The following is a 20215-nucleotide window of genomic DNA, read 5'->3' as shown; positions in this document are numbered from 1 at the left end:
CGATTGATGATGCGCTGCCTGAAAGCACGCACTTCCTCCACAAGTCCCAAGGGCCCCATCTCCCTGTCACAGTCTGGGTGTTCCAGGTAGTCTAGGACGAACTCTAGATGTTCCCGGAGTGCGCTCAGCTTGGGGATGGCTGGAGTAGTGTCCTGCTGAGAGGAGTCCGCATCATCGTCGCTGTCCTCGTCGGAATCTTCAAGCTCGGTACTGACACCTGCAACGGAAGATGCGATCTCGATATCAGACAATGTCTGATATCCAGGATCGCCCTCGTCATCATCCAACCACTCACGCACATCGTCCACATCAGCATTGTCGCCATGCGTACGTAGCCATGCATGGAAGTCATCCACGTCAAACCCTAGAAAATTGTACTCCACATCTGTTCCGAGAAGCAGACGAGACCAACCACTTTCTAGAGTCTTGACAGGGACTTCCTTCCATGCACTGGCCCAGTTGTAGATTGCAGACTTGATGTTGTAGCGGCGAAGGTTTTCCAAAGTCCGCTGGCCTCGCGCATCCCGTCCCTCTCTGCGCTCGTCCTCGTCCTCGAGAACAACCATCACCTCGTCCAGGAACTTCCAGCGTTATAGGCGCTTTGTTGCCACGATCACTCCTTGGTCCATTGGTTGGATGAGAGCAGTCGTATTAGGTGGCAGAAACATGCACCTAATCCGGCCATTCTCAGCCACCAAGTCCTTGTCGCACGGGTGGGCAGGTGCATTTTCGAGGAGAAGGAGGGCCTTTACCTGGTCACGCAGGATTCCCAGTGTCTTAGTCTGGTAAATGATGACCTCCTTGACGAAGTGGCGGTGGAACCAGTCTTTGAAGATCTGGTCTGTAAACCATGCCTTTAAAGAATGGTACCAGATGACAGGAAGGACATCCATCACCCCATGAAGACACCGAGGCTGCTTTGCACGGCCAACAATAACGGGCTTAAGCCGGTGCATGCCGTTAGCACTGGCACAACACAAAGCAGATATCCGTTCCTTGGAGAGCTTGCGGTCAGGTACACGCTTCTCCGTCTCCTCGGCTAGAGTGTTCTTGGCAAAGAGCGATAGAATAAACCCATTGTACACCTGACCGAGAGTGAGGCCCTCCCTGTCGATCAAGCCCTTCACCTTGTGCTGAAACTCGTCAACTCCATCCTCATTAGTGTCCAAAGCTTCGCCATGAGCTTTATGGTTGGTAAGGCCATGCCGTAACTAGAACGCGAAGAGCCAACCCTCGGATGCCTTGAAGTCTAGGGCGTCGTGAAGCCTGGCGAACTTCTCAGCAGCAGCCTTCAGCTCCGTTCCACGTACCATCACACCAGCAGCAGGTTGCTGTCGATACCAAATCAACGTGGAGCAGTCAATTTCAGCAAACTTGGGAGTAAACATCACCTTCCTCTCCACGTTGCGTTTGCTTCTCGACGAGAAGTCAGCCGTGTACTGCAGGAGTTTGTCTCGGGATCTCTTGATATCGAACAAAGTAGACAGGGCCAGGTTGAACTCCCGTTTCTTCTCCAGAGTCAACACCACTCTCTTCCTCTTCTCAGGCGGCAGGGCCATCATCACACACACTAATAGGAGGCCCGAGAGCAGCAGGAGTGCCTGCAGCAGGTAAGGAACCACCACAAAAGCGAGCACGTGGGCAGCCATGACGACGAGCGTGCACTCGCGGCGAGAGACAGGCGGAAAGTGGAGAGGATGCAGCGGCGCTCTATCGGATGTCAGAGGAATGGCTCGCTACAACAAAGCTGTCCCACGCCGCGTGCGGCAAGTTCAAATTACAGGCGGGATTCCCCCCCCCCCCAAATTTTTTGCGGTTTTCGGACTATTTTGGGAATGTTGGATCCTGAGACAATTATGTCCGGTTAGTGGGGATGTTCAGATAATGGGCGTTCGGATATTAGAGGGATTACTTATATATACATACATATATATACATATATATATATATATATATATATATATATATATATATATATATATATATATATATATATATATATATATATATATAATATATATATATATAATATATATATATATATATATATATATATATATATATATATATATATAGTGTATATATATATATACAGTAATCACTCCAAATCCGACGTAATAGAGCCATAGGTAGGTCCGGATATTAGTTCTGTCCGGATATTGGGCCCCAGCTTATGGACTTGTACTTATGGACCCTAACTCAGAGAAACACCTATACAACTCCCTCTGGACATGCATAGCACCTATTTAAGACCCAAATCACACCAATAAGGCACATAAATGACTGAAATAAATGCAAAAGAAACATAAAATGAGGGTTTAGAAGTATGTTCATACATTAATAAACATTCTGGTACTTATGGACCCTAACCTAGCCTAACTCAGAAAAACACCTTCCTACTGCACATGCATAGCTCCTAACACCCTATTCACACCAATAAAGGACATTAAAGAGTGAAATGAGGTAAGTATAGTATGGAAAAAAGTACAGTATGAAATGGGCAGGAAAAAATCGTTTTTTCTTTTTCTTTTTGTTTTTTTTTGGACCATTTTGGGAATACTGGTTCCCAGGATGATTATGTCCAGGTAGTGGGGATGTTTGGATATTGGGTGTCCGGATATTAGAGTGGTTACTGTATATATATATATATATATATATATATATATACACACAGTAATCCCTCCAATATCCGTTGTAATAGGGCCAAAGGCATGTCTGGATAGTGGTTTTGTCCGGATATTGGTCCCCAGCCTATGGACTTATACTTATGGACCCTAAGCTACCCTGAATCAGAAAAACACCTACATACCTCCCTATCGGACATGCATAGCACCTATTTAACCCTTTAACCGCGGGTGTCATTCCAGAATGACATTGCAAAAACTGGACCAAACCGCGGGTGTCATTCTCGAATGTTTGTGAATATTTTGAATACCCCGCATTTTTTTCCGTGCGCCAATTGTTTCAAGGGAGAGTAGCTATTAAGTTCTTTCACTCCAGCCGACCCCCACCTCCCTCCTTCCCCCCCTGGGGCCCCACCTCCCACCCCCTGGGCACCCCACCCCACCCCGGACCAAACACGCATCAGTATCTGTCCAGCTGTGTGAGTGACAACACTGCTGATGTGGAAGTGAAGTGCAGGCAATTACAGTACCTTTTACCTGCCTCAATGAACACAGAGTGGGTGTTTATCGTATGTGCAGTGTTCATATATGTTTATAGTATTATTATCAGAATGAGGTTGGCATTTGGTAATGGTGTGTGAGTGAAAAACAGTGATTACAACACCGCTGATATGGCAGTGAAGTGCGGGCAATTACAGTGCCTTTTACCTGCCTCAGTGAACACAGAGTGGGTGTTTATCGTATGTGCAGTGTTCATATATGTTTATAGTATTATTATCAGAATGAGGTTGGCATGTGGTAATGGTGTGTGAGCGAAAAATAGTGACTACAACACCGCTGATGTGGCAGTGAAGTGTGGGTAATTACAGTGCCTTTTACCTGCCTCAGTGAACACAGAGTGGGTGTTTATCGTATGTGCAGTGTTCATATATGTTTATAGTATTATTATCAGAATGAGGTTGGCATTTGGTAATGGTGTATGAGCGAAGGTAATGGTGTGTGAGCGAAAAATAGTGATTTTAGATCGCTCACTTCTAATGGCACTGCCCATCCAGTGATAGTCAACGAAATCACGAAACCTACATCATTGCAAAGCCGAAGGTTAGTACTTTCTAATGGTACCTTATTTTTCGCTCTAGATTTATTCTGTGCAGAGTTATAAAGCTTTTAAGTTTGTTTACATTTTGGTTGAAACCCCCGCAGGAGAGGACAGTCGGGGCAAAACAATGCCCGCGGTTAAAGGGTTAAGACCCTATTCACACCAATAAGGGACATAAAAGAGTGAAATAAATGCAAAGGAAACACAAAATTAGGTTTCAGAGATGAGGTCTTTATAGTGGGAACCAGCCTTATGGACTAGTACTTATGGACTCCAACCGGACATAACTTACTGTACATAACTCTCAACTGCACATGCATAGCACCTGTTTAAGACCATATTCACACCAATAAGGGACATAAAAGAGTGAAATAGAATGCAAAGGAAACACAAAATGAGGTTTCAGAGATGAGGTCTGTATAGTGGCCACCAGCCTTATGGACTTGTACTTATGGACTCTAACTGGACATGAGGTTTCAGAGATGATGTGTGTATAATGGGCACAAGCCTTACGGACTTGTACTTATGGACTCCAACTGGAAATGATTTACCAACTGTACAGAACTCTCAACTGGACATGCATAGCACCCGTTTAACCCCTTAACCGCGGGGCGTTACTTTCGTGACGCTTGGGAGCAAGGGATCATACCGCGGGGCATCGCTTTTGTGATTCTGTGTTATTTTGAATTCACCCGGGCTTCCAAGTGGGGGTTTGTATCATCTATCAGTACTGCCAATGTCCAACACTAGTCAGCACTCCTAATCTCATCTGTACTCCCATCCATTGTTGACAATTTAGCCATTTCTCCCCGTTCTTGACTCCCCTCCCTACCCCCCGTCCATTACCCTATCCTCTCGCCTGCCCGGCTGTGCTACTTTAAGTAAATCTTCCCTGGAATTTTTCACTGATTTCATCCATTGAAATAAGCCCTATGTCCTATTCTTATACCAAATAATATATACAAGAAAGAAATAAGGTAAGTGAGAGTGCCATACACCTGGAATTGGCTAATTATCACCTGACAACACCTCACGTGCACTCGTTCGCTAATTTTCGCTGTTTTTTTCCTCTTGAAATATGCCGTATAATCTATTTTCGTAATAAATATACATGTAAGGAGGGAAGGGAGAAGCCTAAGTGATATTTACATTCACCTGGAACTACCTAATTTATAATGTATTGTCTAGATTTCCTGCCAATCATATCAGTGCTAGACAAAGCTGTTTCAAGATCTAACATTGGTAGCTCTGAATATATATCTCCTAAGTAGGCCTCTAATCTATTTTCGTAATAAATATACATGTAAGGAAGGAAGGGAGAAGCCTAAGTGATATTTACATTCACCTGGAACTACCAAATTTATAATGTATTGTCTAGATTTCCTGCCAATCATATCAGTGCTAGACTTAGCTGTTTCAAGAACCAATATTGGTAACTCTGAATACCCCCTAAGCAGGCCTCCACGCTGGCCCTCCGTTATCAGTTTACTCTCATCTTCCGAAGCGAGGGTACGTATGTTTCTTCTTGCTGACTTCAAGGCCTTTTTCACTGCCATGCAAATGGCCCTGTGACCTTTACCCCCTACTAAACCTCATGTGGAAAGAGGTAAAGAGCTGACAATTGATAAAAGAGTGACTACGATCTTTCTATTGAGTAAAACAGTGCAAGTGGAATTGTAAATAATGTGTAAATAATGTGTAAACAGCAAGTGAAAGTAATGAATGTAAATATATGTGAACAATGGAAAATAGTTTTATAAGTTATTTCAAGTGACAGTGCACAACACAGTGTAAATAAAATAGAAATGTAAATAAAGTAAATAAAATAGAGAACGTAAATAGAAATGTAAATGAGTAGTATTATAAGAATACGAGTATATACCCTAGGAGTAATGAAAGTGAAAGTTTCACTCTAGCATGTCTGAATGCTATGAGTTATGAGAGTGAAGATGAAAGTGATATTCACTCTCAATGCCAGTATACAGGACGAGAAAGTGAATGCTACGTATTTTACTGAAAGAAATTGAATCCCTACAGTGACAATAAACTAATACTACTGAAGGAAACTTATGGATAAAGACTGTAGATATATATACGTGTTATATAGTAATAGAAATATAAAGTGTGAGGGGTTTTATGAATAATAAATGACAGAGTAACAAAAGCGAACTAGTGCCAGTGCGACGATCAGACGCGCTCGTAATTTCCATTGCTTTCACAGTGTTTTCTTTTGTGAGTATGGATCCCAAACTACTTGAAAATTGTAGAATAGTGTTTATAGTGTTTGTATCTGGCTGTGGTAATCATATTACGGGTTGTCGGGAAGTGTAAAGTGGAGACTTCGTTACCCTACTTCAGAGGTCTCCACAAGTCCTATGGTAACCGACGAAGGCTCAACAATCATTCCAGGAGAAAGCTGAAGGTATGTGCCATAAGCATATGTAATTTTATTATTCTAGGACTAATAACTGATTTTTGGCAAATATTTTTTGAGAGTCTGTCGGAGCCCAAATAACCCCGCGGCACACGCAAGTCATTGGTAAACAAGCCCGCGGTGCAGGGGTTAAGACCCTATTCACACCAATAAGGTGCGGAAACAAAATCCGATTTTTTTCCGATTTTTTGTGTCTTTTGGGCAATTTGGGATAAAAAAAGGTCAGAATCATAATGTCTGGATATTGGGGTAGTCCGGATATTATAGTGATTACTGTATATATATATATATATATACAGTAAGGTCCCGGGTTACGTCAGTATCGACTTACGTCAATTCAAGGTTACGACAGTCGGTCCGTGAGTGGAAATTTTAAAATATAAGAAAATAAAGAAAAAATACATAAAGAGTGGGTTTTGAAGTGTTGCTAAGTACCGCGAGATGTCTCTGGCGTTTTCCCGCCTCACTCTTGACTACCAACAATCGCTCTCAGTCTCACTGCTACCACCGCCTGATACAGTGATACCGTCATTTTCTTGTGTTTTTCGCCATCCTGATTCCAAGATGCCTAAGAGACAGCTTCCTGGTGACCATAACGACTCCAAGAAACGCAAGACCATCACATTACGTGAAAAAGTCGATATTATTAAGCGTAATGAGAAAGGAGAAAAGGCATCAGCAATCGGGCGTGCGCTTGGGATGAGCCGTACTACCGTAGCTACCATCCTCAAAGACAAGGAACGTATCTTGACTCACGTTAAAGGTGCAACTCCCATGCAATCAACTGTGATTACCAAGCAAAGATCGGGACTGTTGATTGAGATGGAACGGATGCTAATGCTGTGGATTGAGGACAATAATCAACGGTGCATGCCTCTGAGTGAACAGTTAATCTGTGAAAAAGCACGCACACTCTACCAAGACCTTAAGAAAGAAAAAAGTGAGGAAAGTGAGACCAACGAGACATTTGTGGCATCAAAAGGTTGGTTTACTCGTTTCAGGGCTCGAGCAAACCTAACCAGCAAAAGAATTTTCGGAGAAGCAGCCAGTGCAGATGACGATGCAGCAAAAACATTCGTTAAAGAGTTGGAGGAGTTGATTGAGAAGGAAGGCTACATTCCAGAACTTATATTTAATGTTGATGAAACGGGACTAAACTGGAAACGAATGCCTAACAGAACCTATATTGCTAAAGAAGAAAAAACCATGCCAGGTCACAAAACATCCAAAGAGCGCCTAACGCTACTTTTGGGGGGAAACTGTGCAGGCGATTTCAAGCTCAAACCGCTACTCGTGTACCACTCCGAAAATCCAAGAGCTCTTAAGGGGATCCTTAAAGCTAGCCTACCAGTTCATTGGAAAAGTAATTTAAAGGCTTGGGTGACTAGTGCAATTTTCATTGACTGGTTTTCAAAGTGTTTCGTGCCAGAGGTTGAACGGTATTGTGCTATGAAGAATCTGCCATTCAAAGCTCTTCTTATTATTGATAATGCTCCTGGTCATCCTTCGAGCCTGACAGAGTTGCACCCTAATGTAAAAGTTGTGTTTATGCCACCAAACACAACATCAATCCTACAACCCATGGACCAAGGTGTAATAAGAGCTTTCAAGGCTTACTACCTGAGAAAAACATTCAGACAGGCAATACGAGCAACAGAAAATGGTAAAGTAACACTCAAAGAATTCTGGAAAGATTTCAACATCTATAAGGCAGTTAAAAATATTGGAGAATGTTGGGCTGAAGTGACTGAGACAAATATGCACGGAGTGTGGAAAAAGTGTGCCCTAACCTCGTAAATGACTTTAAAGGATTTGATGAAGACAGTATAAACGAAGTCAAGCGCAACTGTGTGAAAATTGGAAACGATTTAAATCTGGACATAGACGAGAGTGATGTACATGAACTTGTTGATTCACATGATCAAGAGCTGAGTAATGAAGACTTGCTATACCTAGGAAAGCAAATGGAAAATGATGAAAATAGTGATGAGGCAGAACCGCTAAGACAGTTTAAGATTAAGGAAATGGCAAATGCTTTCGACTTCCTAGAAAAAGCAATGGCTGCATTTGAAGATCAGGACCCAAATGCAGAGAGGTTTGCCAAAGTGTACAGGGGAATTGAGGATGCAGTGTCCTGTTATCGTCAAATCTATGACGAAAAGAAATATGCCGCCAAGCAGTCTTCAATTCTCCAGTTTTTCAAGCGAACTGAACACCGAGCCACAACTTCACCACCAGTTGCTACCTCATCCTCATCGTCAACCCCTGACTCCCTATCTTCAGCCCCTGACTCCCCTGCTTCAGCCCCGGACTCCTGCTTCAGCCCTGGACTCCCCTGCTCCGGTCCCTGACTCCCCTGATGCAGTGCCTTCCACATCGCAACCCCAGTAACGAGTCAAGTTGATGTCAGAAGGTATGTAGTGACACATAGTATGCATCTTTTATTACAGTACCATACAGTAATCGGTCATTTTATCACTGAAATAATTTTGCTGTCCGAGTGAGAAAAAAAAAAAAAGCCATCAAACTTGATGTTAGAAATGCTTACATTAACGTGCTGGTAATGATGTTATTTCATATTTTACGGCAGTAATTTACAGTAAACTTTATTGTATGATGAAGTATGAAAAGTGCTTGAATATAGGAATAAAATGTGTGTTGGCAGTGTGCACGTGTGTAAGGACGGGAGAGTGAGGGAGCGGCAGCCAGACTCAGTTGTGGGTGAGGCAGTGGTGGCGTAACTCTGCTGCCATGACGATGAGAAGTGCTGTTACCGCAGCGAGTGCGGTACTGTGACGAAGACTCTTAGCTAGTACAACTTAGATTTTATTCAATAAATATCATCAGTTCAAAAGACTATGTTTCTTATACATACCTGTTATAAGATTATTACATGTATAGTATGCAATGTATGGTTGAAAAATCTGTAAGATGCATTGCGGTAAGCATAATCATACGACGTACTGTATAAAACTCGAGTTACGTTCAAAATCGGCTTACGTCATGTCTCAGGAACAGAACTCTGACGTAACCCGGGACCTTACTGTATATATATATATATATATATATATATATATATATATATATATATATATATATATATATACTGTATATATACACAAGCGCTCTTGGGCCCTTCGGGCCCCCTGCACTTGCTCCTGTGGAGGGCTCTCGCATTTATGTTCTGTTCTAGTGTAATGCTGTCACTTGGATTTTTTGCAGCTAACCAAATGATCGTGTTATCTGCAGCTTCAATAATGGAACCCAGTTTATTTCAGTTCTACCTGGGCAAAAACTTCTATGGAGATCCTATGCAGGGCGCCAGAAGTGGTGTTTTTTGGTCAAAATGTGATCGCTCATTAAATATAGTAAAAGTTTTCCAATCGTGATGGGACCAAATAGTTTCACATCAGCGAATTTTTTGCGATTTCTGTGCCAATTTTGGTGCAATTTGAATGTGTAGTTTTGGCTGCCCAAAATACACACACACACACACACACACACACACAGACACACAGCTACTGCTAGAGTATATTAGATATACACACTGTACAGTGAGTATTCGATAAATGAAAGTGAAAGGGACCAAAAAAACTTTTCGTAATTCGAAATTTCGTATATCGGAATGATTTTCCCCACTGAAATATACAGTACATATAAATGGGGGGATGCATCCCAGGACCCCCTCGAACCCCCCACCTTTGAAGTATGCAGTACCTGTATACAATTGTAGAGTAGGAGGTGGCCATATTCTTTCTTGTACATCTCCATTTTCTTCGTCACAGTCACAATGGTGGAAGCTGCAAGGCCTAAAGCACGCCCAATCCCCGAGACATCGTGTCCCTCCTCATGGGGTCTTATAATTTCCAATTTCCTTTCCTGCTTCTTTGCAGCAGGCTCCCCCAATGCTGGAGACAATGCAGCACGCTTGGGAGGCATGGTGAAACAATAAGAAAAGGTGAAGAGCTTCGAAAATATCCTCACGTACAGTGAACCAGCGAGGAGAGGAGGAACGTGGACTCTACTAAGAAGCACATGAAAATTTATTTACCAGAGAGGGGTTAGTTCATTTTCTCTTGGCAAGCGAGTGCGGCGCTGTACACTGCACCCATTTTGAATTTTTCATACAGTATTCCTTTAACCCCTTCATAGCTGCTGGCCTTGAACAACACTTTACTGATTCGGTATCAGTGATGCTTAGTTAGAGCGTCCTATAAAAAACTGCGAACAATTCTGGGAAGGGAACGAAGGTCACTGGTGTGTTTACACGACCCTACTCAACCATCCCAAGCATGCTTATGTTACATGCGCCCTAATTTTGAGTAAATTTCTTTCAGCAAGAGAACATAATTTACCACCCTGAAAACAGTCAGGAAAATATAGACGACAAACTAGAGGAATATGAACCGCATTGGTAAGGTCTTCAGGCTGTATGCTTACACGAAAGATTATGGGTTTTACAATTTTAAGAGACGACATGGAACAAAAATGCTTGCTAATCAGAAAAAAAAATTACTCTTTCGTCCCACATGTTCTCGTAGGTTAGAATTCAGTTCCACATTCTTCATTCGGTATCGCTCTCCCCAATAAATTTCGGACCGACTGAGCACAGTTATTTCTGCTCCATAAAATTAGTGTACATTTACTGCTCATTCATTTGTTCATTCTTATGTGTATGTGTGAAAGAGAGAGGACTGATACAAACAATAATGTATTCCATTATAGCTTTCATAGCTGCTAGCCTTGAACAACACCTTACTGTACAAGTGTCAGTGATGCTGAGTTAGGGTGAACTATAAAAAACTGCGAGCAATTATGGGAAGGGAATGAAGGTCACTGGTGATTTACACGACTCTACTCTACCATCCCAAGCACTCAGGCGTTCACAGTTCACTTTATCCCAGATGTTTTCGCCAATGTTTACATGCTAATGTAACATGCATCCTAATTTTATTAATTCTTACACGAGTCATAGCAAATCAAAAGATGGCTTTAGGAAAAAAAAAAAAAAAGCCGGGTGTGCCAGATGAGTCTTTTCACATTTATGTGAAAAAGAAATTCATTTTAGAACTTTGAAAAAATGGTCCCAAGGCCGACCACGGGAGCACGTAAACTTCTGAACCCAAAGTCACTGAGGGGGCTAAGCATACGTTTTACTTTAAGCAGTAAAAGCACCTTACCAAATTAGTTCTTCCTGATACTCTGTTATATTATTCAGATTATTTCTGGGTTGGTAAATACAGTAAATGTTTCTTATTAAATCAGTTTCCCCGTCGTTTTTAGCTGTTCTGGTGTGCTAACTCTTGTTTATTTTGTAAACATAATGGCAGAGAGGACTGTTCTTTCCTAAGTGTTTAACTAAACCTGGCCTAACCGAGCTTATCTGTACCTAATAATTTAACTTAACCTAACCTTCAGCTGTGAAACTGGGAAACGATATCCACCTTTGAGCACGCTGAGTTTCTTCCACTGTGCAGGACACGATCGTAGGAGAAAGTGACGATAATAACAGGGTGGAAATTTTTCAGCATGAAAAAGTAATTTGCCAAACTGAAAGTTGTCAGAAAATTACAGAAACAAGCTGGAAGATTATGAATTGAATTGGTAAAGCCTTGTACACACCGAGATACAATGTCTAGAGACAGTCGAGCGACTATGTATCTCGACTGTTGCGAGACAACCCAGATACAGATGGGCGACAGTCCAGAGACACACTGGAGACACGGCAACTTTGTCTCTGGATTGTCTAGAGACTGTTGCAAGACGGTCGCTAGATATTTCTGCTACTTTCTTGCTGGACTGTTGCTAGACAATCGAGAGACAGTCCAGCGACTTTGTAGCGCGTCAGTGATTGAACCATCCACCTCGTGAATTTTGAAATATCAGTTTACAACCAACATTTGTCATACTAAACTCAAGAAGTGATATTCCAGTCACAGACAAAATGTACATGTGATGATATACATTTATGGACGAATATATATATATATATATATATATATATATATACATTTATATATCTATCTATCTATCTATATATTACATATATATATATATATATATATATATATATATATATATATATATATATATGTACCATATATATCGGTATATACAGGTATATACATTTAATTTCATTCATTCATCGCCCAATCCTACACTGCCCCATGAGGAGCATAGGAGCTCGGGGCTAGGCAAGTTGGTCCTGATATTTAAGATGAGAGTGACCAGTCTCACTGATCCCTGAGTGGCATTACGTCAGCAGTAAACCTCAACCATCCCTTGGATATAAACCCTCACCGGCTCAATCCGATTGGAGCACCGTAATTACTCACTAAACCACCAGGTGCCAAAATTTGGTTATATGGTTACCATCCAGGATAGAAAATGGTTTCCTGGTGTACAGGAAATCATTTGTCTTGTCACTCAGTGTAGAGTCACCCACAGGCAGAAGGAAGAGGAAAGAATGAAGGAATGAGAGACAGAAAAGGATGGAAGGAAAGAAGAATGGAGGAGAGGAAAGGGCAGACACCCAAGAGCAGCACAACATCGAGTCAGTGGATGGTGAGTGCCTGCACCTACGTATGTGTATGTGTCTGTGTGTGTGTGTGTGTGTGTGTGTGTGTGTGTGTGTGAATAATTGCCAAAACCAACAGTGGAATCACTAAAGCTAATAACTGTCATGACTGAACCATATACGTACCCATAATTTTTCAACAATGTATGTAAAACGTGTATTTTTTTCATTCATTCATTGCCAGACGCATGTATCCCAAACGGGGTGGCCAAGGGCTTAGAGTTAATTGTTTTACAGGGAGGGGCACTAATCCTCCACCAACCCCACTTGACACGTAGGGAGAACGTTATGCCAACAGCATCTGGTGTTCCCAGGCGGTCACCCATCCAAGTACTAACCAGACCCAACGTTGCTTAACTTCGCTGATCGGACGGGAAGCGGTGTACTCAACATGGCATGGACGTGTAAATATACCATAATTATTATTAGGACAGACCTGTATACATACAGTATAATCTTTCAATGATGATGTACAACTTTTATGCAAAATTAGAGTATATAAATATACTCTGTAATTATTTAGGATTGAACCATATACACATAATTATTCAATGTATGTACAACTGTTGTGCATAACTGATGCCTCAAAGCAGGAGGCGTGCATTTTTAAATGCGAACTTTAAAAAAAAAAGGGGAAAAAAACTCCGTCCTCCGTTCCCAAATCCCTCCATACTGAGCAACTTGTATCTTGTCTCCCATATCTAGTGGGAGACAAGATACAGCCGAAATCTTGTCTCTAGACTGTCGCGCGACAGATTTAGATTTTCCTGAGACAGTCGCGTGACTGTCCAGCAACAAATTTAGATTTTCCTGAGACAGTCGCATGACTGTCCAGTGACAGACTTAGATTTTCCTGAGACAGTCGCGCAACAGTCTAGGGACATTGTCGCGCGACTTTTGCTGGATAAAGTATCTTGCTGTGTATGTGACTCAGAGACAGTGTCTAGCAACTGTTGCGAGACAAATTTAGATTTTTTGAGCTGGGAAGGTAATTGTGTCTTTCATTGTGCATTTACCGGTAAATAAATCAATCTAACAGTACTTGTGTTTTGTTTCCGCCAGATTAATCGTGATTTCAGACTATTCAGGTACTTCTTCACATCATATAGTCTGGATAATCGGGCTATCTCTGCATTTCCTTTCGTATCGAGTATCGATTTTCGTATCATCGAGACATATATTTTCATACTGTGGAATCTGTCCTATATCCATCGCTTTCGTACCATTGAAAATTCGTACTTTGAGTTTTTGAATTTCGAAGACTCATTGTGTTTATACTGTACACAGTACATCCCCCTAGTAAGTGCCTATATGGGCGGCAGATGTGCTCGCGCACTAGGATTTCGCATACTAGAAATACATACACTAATGGGAAAATTAACATGGGTGGCACCCCCCTCTATCAGTGACCTTTATGACCTGTTTGAGGGAAAATGTCTAAGACATACACAGGACAGTACTTAAGATATAACTGAAATAACTAGAATTTGGCTGATCATCTTAATAAAAAAAGACAACAGGCTTGATGGACGTAAGAAGGGGTTCCGAGGCAGGATGAAGCACTTAGTGTGCACCCCCTGCACCATTCAATGCACCGTCAGCCGCACCACCCGCCTCACCAACCTCCTCATCAACACTTTCATGAGCCACCTCACTCATTTCCTCCATAAATCCTTCAAAGTCTACTGATGACACTACTGACATCACCACATCCAGGAATTGGCTCTGCAGAAGAAGGCACTGCTTCCTTGGGTTCCTGGATTTGTGGTGGCCACTGAATGTAACAGGTGATGAGGGTTTGTTTCCTTCTGTAAATTTCTTGATGGTGCTTCTTTGTGTAGTACCAGAAGGTTCTGTCCAGTGAACTAGGAACCTCTTCCATTCGAAGCTGGCACAGTTCCATGCTCTCGAATTCCTCCTTGAACCTATTCAGGGCACACAGGATTCGACTAATCCTTGCACTGGAGCGTGGCGTGTAGTGGAGAGGCAGGTGTCGCTCTCGGGGTTCACACCAGAAAACACCGGTTTGGGGCAGTTTTTTCCTGCCGCCTCAAGTCGTGTGGGTGTGACTCGTGTACTCTGGTTAGGAAAATATTAAAAACAGGTCCTCGTGCACTAGGGATTTCGTGTACTAGGATTTCACATACTAGGGGGATGTACTTTATACATATATTTCTTCCTAGAACATCATTTACCTCCTTCCTTTTCCTCTTCACTAGTCTCTTTAAGTGCTTCTTGCTCTCAATATATTCAGTTCTTATTTCAACTGAACCCTGTCCTGTAACCACTGTAGCCACTTCTTCCTATTTTCCTCCACTGCTCTCTTAACCTCATCACCCCACCAAGTCGTACCTTTCTTCTTTGTTGTTACTCTTGCCACACCACACACCGCTTTAGCATTCCTAACTAAGCAATCCCTATATGCATTCCACAGGCTGTCCAGATCCATTTCATTCCAATTTACTGATTTTAAATCCTTCTCCACTTTGGTCTTCTAATCATCTGCCATTTCTTTGATCCTCAGCTTCTCAACTTTCTGTCTTTCTCCCTGACTGCTCCTCTCTCTCCTGATCCACCTCACTCCTCTCAGCTTGATCTTGCATACCACAATCATAATATGATCTGACAGACCTTCACATTTTCCTCTCACAGCCCTTGTATCAGCAACCATTCCCGTCATTGACCTCTCTACGAGCATGTACTCAATCAGACTTCTTTCAACACGATCCCCATTCCCCCTATACTATGTATATTTATGTGCATCTTTGTGTTTGAAATATGAGTTACATGTGTACAACTTCTTCTCCTGACACATATCCTTAGTTGCTTCCCATTATCATTTTCTCCTGGTACTCCATAACAACCCATTATATCATCTTCAGGACAAGTGCCTACTGGAAAGAGGTGCAGAAATGTAGAAGTGAAAGCAGAAACAAATGTGATGCCGTGGAGGATGTATGTGGTAGATTATTAAGCCAAGGGGTTTAAGTAAGGACCAGATGGAAAGAATATTCTGAATGCCTGATAAATAGGAAGAGAAAGAGCAGAGCAGCTATAACATGATTGGTTTTGGGGATGTGCAGAGAAGGAATGCAGTGCCAGGAAACGTGACACTAGCACAAGTGAAGAGTGCTGTGAAGTGCCTGAAAAATGGAAAAGCAGCTGGAGTTGCGAAGGTGTATCCAGAGATGGTTAAATGTAGTGGAGAGAGTGGAATGAAGTGCTTGTTGGAGATATGTATGAAGGCATGGATGAGTGAAACTGTGCCAGCAGAGTAGAAAAAAAGCTGTGATTGTACTCCTGTACAAAAACAATGGTGAGCAAAGTGAGTGCAAGAATTATTGTGGCTTAAGTCAATCGAGTGTGGCAGAGAAGGCATATGGAAAAATTATTATTGAGAAAGTAGGAGACATATCAGAAGTCCTAGTGAGTGATGAACTGGGTGGCTTTAGGAGTGGCAGAGGATGTGTGGATCAAATGTTTGCAGTGAGACAGATAGCACAGAAGGCTTGTGAGAAGGACCATAAGGTGTTTATGGCATTTGTGGATCTGGAAAAAGCATACGACAAAGTGGACAGAGAAGGACTGTGGAAAGTTTTGCGCATGTACGGTGTAGATAGTAGGCTGCTAGGTGCCGTCAACAGTTTTCATAATGGGAGTGATGCATGTGTAAGGGTTAATGAAATCTAAGTGAATGGTTCATGATCGGTGTGGGTGTGCAACAATGTTGAGTGATGTCAATATATATATGGATGGGGTGATGAGAGAAGTAAAAACATGAGTAATGGAGAGGGGGATGGCGTTGGTAATGAATGGTGATGGATGGAATATCTCTAATTTGTTGTATGCGGATGATGCAGTACTGCTTGCAAATACCGGACAAGAACTTGGTAGGCTAGTGCAGAGTTTTGCTGACATCTGTGAGCGTCCTGCCTTGAGAGTAAATGTAGAAAATAGTAAAGTGATGGTTACTGAGGGAGAAAGTGACTCCCAGTGCAATGTTACAGTGAATGGAGAGACTGGAATTGGTGAGAGAGTTCAAATACCTGGGTACAGTGATTGAAAAGAGAGGAAAATGTGAAAAAGATGTTGAATGCAGAATGACACAAGGAAGAAAAGTAGCTGGTGCAATGAAGGCCTTGATAAGAAACAGAGACTTGAGTGCTGCAGCTGCAAGAAGCTTACATGAAACAGTGTTAGTGCCAACTTTAACATATGGATGTGAGACTACAGTGTGGCATGAAAATGAAAAGTCAAGAGTAAGAGCAGTGGAGATGGCACTGCTGAGGAATGTATGTGGAGTACAGAGGGTGGATAGGATACGAAATAATGTGCTTCATGAAAGAGCGGAGTGAGGAAGTTGGTGGACACCAGAATCGAAGGGAGTGTACTGAGATGGTATGGTCATGTGGAGAGAATGGATAACAGTAGAGTGGTGAAAAGGGTATATCTAATTTGAAGAAGGGAGGAGACGAGGTAGACCAAGGAGAAGGTGGAGAGATATGGTGGATGAGTGTGTGAGGAACAGAGGTTTGGAAATCAGTGAGGGTAGGGAACTAACGAGGGATCGAGTTGGCTGAATTAATGTTGTCAGGAGAATGGCATGTTCAAGGATTTGGCACCCCTTTTAATGTTGCAGCATCCGGACTGACTCTATTGGATACATTTATGTGAAGCTACAAAGCTTGGTGAATGTTTTTGACTTATCCGATAGAGCCAGGATTCCGGAGGCCTGAATGGCGAGTGAATGGAAGCATGGCCCAATGGACTGGACAAATTTTGGCTGTTTGGACACTGCTACTCTTCACCCTGCCCTAGGGTGGGAAAGGAGGTCCAAACGATGATGATGATGATGATGATGATGATGATATATATATATATATATATATATGCACAGTAATCCCTTTAATATCCAATGTAATACAGCCAAAGGCATGTCCGGAAATTGGTTTTGTCTGGATATTGGGCCCCTGCCTCCTGGACTGGTACTTATGGACCCTAACCCAGCCTAACTTTGAAAGCCACCTATATAACTCCCTGCCAGACATGCATAGCACCTATTTAAAATCCTATTCACACCAATAATGGACATAAAGCATGAAATACATGAAAAGGAACCACAGAATGAGGAATTAGAAGTGAGTATGGAAAATATTTAGCAGTGTACAGGGTACTTACAGCACGTCTGTGGCTGCCTCCTCTAAGGCTCTGTCAGTGGTGCAAATGCTCTTGAAGCACGTTCAGTAATCCAGTGATGTGCTGCACTTAATTCTTTGCACTGTGAGTAATAATTATTAAACACTGCACATTCTGTTCTTAATTGTCCCATGCCAGTTTCAACCGCCAGTTTGTGCTCCACACTTAATCCTTTGCCCTCGAAATTATAATTTCTTAACAATGCACAACACTGTAAATTCCTCTGAGGTCTAGTGGTGAGATATTGCAGGCTATTCACTGTTTATTCACAAAAACGAGCACGTGCAGCAAACATTGCGATGAGCATCTACTCACAATGGTAGTTAGGCAGTAACTGGGGAGGGGGGAGGAAGGAAGGGGTGAAGGGGCCGTGTGTAAACACAGCTGTTCGGCGCCGTGTGCTAATTTCAAATTACGGGTGGGGGAAAAAATCCATTTTTCTCTCTCTCTCTCTCGTTTTTTGGCAATTTTTGGGTTCTGAAGGCCAAGGCCCAAAATGTCCGGAAACTGGGGTGTCCAGGAATTGGGAGTCCAATTATTACAGGGATTACTTACTATATATATATATATATATACTGTATATATATATATATATATATATATATATATATATATATATATATATATATATATATATATATATATATATATATATATATATATATATATATATAATGTATATATATATATATATATATATATATATATATATATATATATATATATATATATATATATATATATATATATATATATATATATATATATATATATATATATATATATATATATATATATATATATATATATATATACTGTATATATATATATATATATATATATATATATATATATATATATATATATATATATATATATATATATATACAGTATATATATATATATATATATATATATATATATATATATATATATATATATATATATATATATATATATATATATATATATATATATATATATATATATATATCAATCAATCAATCAATCAATTCCTGTGGCACCCTCGGGGATGCATAGGGTCTTGATGAACTCACACCACCACATCCTATCTTGTGCTAACTCCTCACGATCTCCCCAACACTCATCTCCAGCTTCCCGTCTCATTGTCCTCACCCACGTCTCTTTTGGCCTTCCTCTACCTCTCCTACCAAGTGCCACCCACCCTGGTGTACCTCGTACTATTCCCTGTCTCCTATACACGTCCTAGCCACTTCCATCGTGAGAACCTAACATATTCATCGACCGGCTGCACTCCCGTTATTTCTCTAATTCTACTATTTGGTATCCTTTCCCACCACTTAACTCCTAATATTCTTCTAAGTGCTTTTCTTTCAAACACCAAGAATTTATTTTCCATAGTCACCATGCTGTACCAAGACTCGTGTCCATAAATTAAGATACTCCTAACCATTACCTTATAAAGTTTGATTTTTGTATGCACAGAAAAATTGTTATTATTCCAAATATTTTTAAGCATTCCCATTGCCTGATTAGCCTTCTTTAACCTTTCCTTGAATTCAAAGTTCAAAGAACCATCCTTGGCTAAGTAAGTACCTAAATATTTAAACCTATCAACTTGCATATTCATATTGATTATTTCAGTTTTTCCACAATTAATAACCAAACCCACCTTGCGACCTTCACTCACCAAACAGTCCAACACTCTCTGCATCTCTTCTGGCCCATCACAAATCAAAACTATATCATCTGCATAATCTAAATCCAAAAGTTTCCTGTTCTCTCCCCAAAGTATACCTGCACCGGTTTCTAACGCGTTTCATAATGTAATCAATGACCAATATAAATAGTAAAGGCGATAGAACACCACCTTGAATTACTCCGGACTTGACTTCAAACAAATCACTCAGACAACCATCAACCATCACTTTACAAAATGTGTCCTCATGCATGTTCATAATGACCCTCACAAACTCCTCTGGTATTCCATAATGTCTCATGATCTTCCCCATAGTCTCTCTCGAAACACTATCAAAAGCCTTTTCAAAATCAACAAAACAAAGACTTAACGGTACTCTCATTTCATTAACTTGCTGCATCAAATGCCTAACTATAAAGATCTGATCATTGCAACCACGTCCCTTTCTAAAACCAGCCTGTTCATCCCTCAGAATACCCTTAACCACCGGCTCCAACCTATTTAACAACACTCTACTGAAAACTTTCAATGCTATCGGTGACAAAGAGATTCCCCTCCAATTACCACATTCACTCAGGTCTCCCTTCTTCGGAACTTTAACAAT

General features: G+C 41.2%; 1 protein-coding gene and 1 pseudogene across 1 annotated transcript in view; both read right to left on the bottom strand.

The window, feature by feature from the left end:
- The window catches only part of gig (TSC complex subunit tuberin), a 686003-nt gene that overhangs the window by 119226 nt on the left and 546562 nt on the right, over positions 1-20215 (bottom strand). The gene's annotated exons all lie outside the window — the stretch shown is intronic.
- LOC145392625 (5S ribosomal RNA) lies at positions 13024-13142 on the bottom strand (annotated as a pseudogene).

The sequence above is a fragment of the Coenobita brevimanus genome, chromosome 22 (assembly GCF_032717465.1).
Source record: "Coenobita brevimanus isolate Jiangsu-jjx chromosome 22, ASM3271746v2, whole genome shotgun sequence".
Taxonomy (NCBI): domain Eukaryota; kingdom Metazoa; phylum Arthropoda; class Malacostraca; order Decapoda; family Coenobitidae; genus Coenobita; species Coenobita brevimanus.
This window is presented reverse-complemented; position numbering and strand designations above follow the sequence as displayed.